Consider the following 2,500-nt stretch of genomic DNA (forward strand, 5'->3'; position numbering starts at 1 on the left):
GCCTTAACCTAACCCAAGTTGTGCCTTAACCTAACCCAAGTTGTGCCTTAACCTAACCCAAGTTGTGCCTTAACCTAACCCAAGTTGTGCCTTAACCTAACCCAAGTTGTGCCTTAACCTAACCCAAGTTGTGCCTTAACCTAACCCAAGTTGTGCCTTAACCTAACCCAAGTTGTGCCTTAACCTAACCCAAGTTGTGCCTTAACCTAACCCACGTTGTGCCTTAACCTAACCCACGTTGTGCCTTAACCTAACCCACGTTGTGCCTTAACCTAACCCACGTTGTGCCTTAACCTAACCCACGTTGTGCCTTAACCTAACCCACGTTGTGCCTTAACCTAACCCAAGTTGTGCCTTAACCTAACCCAAGTTGTGCCTTAACCTAACCCAAGTTGTGCCTTAACCTAACCCAAGTTGTGCCTTAACCTAACCCAAGTTGTGCCTTAACCTAACCCAAGTTGTGCCTTAACCTAACCCAAGTTGTGCCTTAACCTAACCCAAGTTGTGCCTTAACCTAACCCAAGTTGTGCCTTAACCTGCTCTGTAATTGGCATATGACACGTTACATTAATCCAGTGTTGTCTAACCACAACCCTCTGAATATAGTTCGCTACTCGCACCGCCCACCCTCTTGTGTATCGTTTCATGTTCAACACTTCGCAAGTGTTGCTTACTTTTTACATGCTCCCGCTGTACACTGTAATGTGGACGACTGCAGGATGTACATCGCCCCCCCCCTCCCCCCTGCCTTCGCACGCTGGTCGTTCAGGTGCTTGCGTGTTCAATGCCCTTCGCAGCTGTTCACTGGCATTCGCATGTCGAAGCGCTCAGTCTACGTCGTGGTACGGCCTGTGTCCACTGTCCGCTGATGTCGTAAGCTTAACCCTCACATTGTACTGCACATAGGTCCGTATGTACTGAATGATACGCTGTGGCACATGTGTGACTGTACAACGACTGCGCCCAACAACAGCGAACCATACGGTCCAAATGTTGTGCACTCAGCCACGTGCCGTCTCCCCATAACAGCTACATTGCAGTGTGGTACGCCATAGAGACGTGTGGGAGTAACGGACGCCCTGGATGGCGATCAGCATGAGCCGTCTGTTGATGTAGTGGCGCGTGTATTCAAACGTAGTCGTCTCTTCTCACACAGTGTGATAGCATGGTGCACCGCGTTCCACATCTGCGACATGGTACAGATGCTGGTTGACAGTCGGTCTCGTAATGGACATCGCATACGTAGGGGGCCACCTCCCACGTGTTCTCTAGTCGTGCACATTTTGTTGCGTGTATGTGGGCAGACGTAGTGTGTCGTGACACCTAACAGACAGGTATGCAATAATCGTTGCATTTGCAAACTGGGATGGACGTCTACGTTTGCTGGTGACGTTACGCAAATGAACAACTGGTAAACCCATTGTGGTGCGGTTGTTGTTGCTGGAGGTAAATCAGTAAGGGCAAATCTGTGTGTGAAGCGATACGCGGCGGTGGCTGGGCGGGACCGTCCCCGGCCGGTGAGGGGGGGCCGCCCGGCGTGCTGGCCGCGCGGTGCGTGGGCGCACGCGCTACAGCCGGCTGGTGGGGGCGCCCAGTGGCAGGCGCGCCGGCCGACGGACGCGGCAGGCGGCGCAGCTGCGCGCCGGGGCACCCTGCGCGCGGCGCCGGGCGGCCAAAGTGGGTCCTCGCGGGCCCGGTGCGAAGCGCGGTGGACATCTGCAGTGTGCTGGTCCGACTGAGGACTGTGTGCGTTGAGGATGCGCCGCCGCCCGGCACTCGGCGCCGCGACGCCGTCTGCTGCTCGGTCGCCCCAGCGGTTCTCGCTGGTGGTTTGTATCGCAGTTGTGCAGACGTGTTGGCACGTGCGCTGTGCTGGGAGAGTTCGCTTCGGCACCCACGTGGGGCCTTTGCCCTTCTGTGGCGCTGGCGTTGGAGCTGCCGGTCACCGTAGGTGGCGCGTGTTGTCTCCCGCCGGCAATGCCACGACAGCACGCTCCCGGGCCTCTGTCGGCAGCGGCAAGCTCAGTTGGGAGCACGGGTGGTCGCACCTAAAGCGTCTACTCGCCTAACTCCGGGCGATTGCGCCTCTCTCGAACCCGACCAAGTACTTAGGACGGCGCTGCGCGCCGCCGGGACCTGAGAGGGTTTCGAGGTGTATTGTGCAGGGGAGCTCAGCCTCCTCCTGTTTGCAGAATAATTGAGCGGACGCTTGCGTGTTCGCGCGGGCCCCTGGGACACACTCCCGGGCGGCCGGCTGCTCAGCTCTAGTTGACGCAGCTCCCTGGTTGATCCTGCCAGTAGTCATATGCTTGTCTCAAAGATTAAGCCATGCATGTCTCAGTACAAGCCGCATTAAGGTGAAACCGCGAATGGCTCATTAAATCAGTTATGGTTCCTTAGATCGTACCCACGTTACTTGGATAACTGTGGTAATTCTAGAGCTAATACATGCAAACAGAGTCCCGACCAGAGATGGAAGGGACGCTTTTATTAGATCAAA

General features: G+C 56.0%; 1 non-coding gene across 1 annotated transcript in view; it reads left to right on the forward strand.

Moving 5' to 3' along the window:
- Positions 1-2,278: 2,278 nt before the first annotated feature.
- LOC126137986 (small subunit ribosomal RNA) overlaps positions 2,279-2,500 on the forward strand; it is a 1,909-nt gene continuing 1,687 nt past the window's right edge. Inside the window, exon 1 of the ribosomal RNA XR_007528035.1 lies at positions 2,279-2,500. This exon is cut by the window's right edge and continues 1,687 nt beyond it. This is a non-coding gene — a ribosomal RNA (small subunit ribosomal RNA).

This window comes from Schistocerca cancellata, unplaced genomic scaffold (assembly GCF_023864275.1).
Source record: "Schistocerca cancellata isolate TAMUIC-IGC-003103 unplaced genomic scaffold, iqSchCanc2.1 HiC_scaffold_649, whole genome shotgun sequence".
Lineage (NCBI taxonomy): Eukaryota > Metazoa > Arthropoda > Insecta > Orthoptera > Acrididae > Schistocerca > Schistocerca cancellata.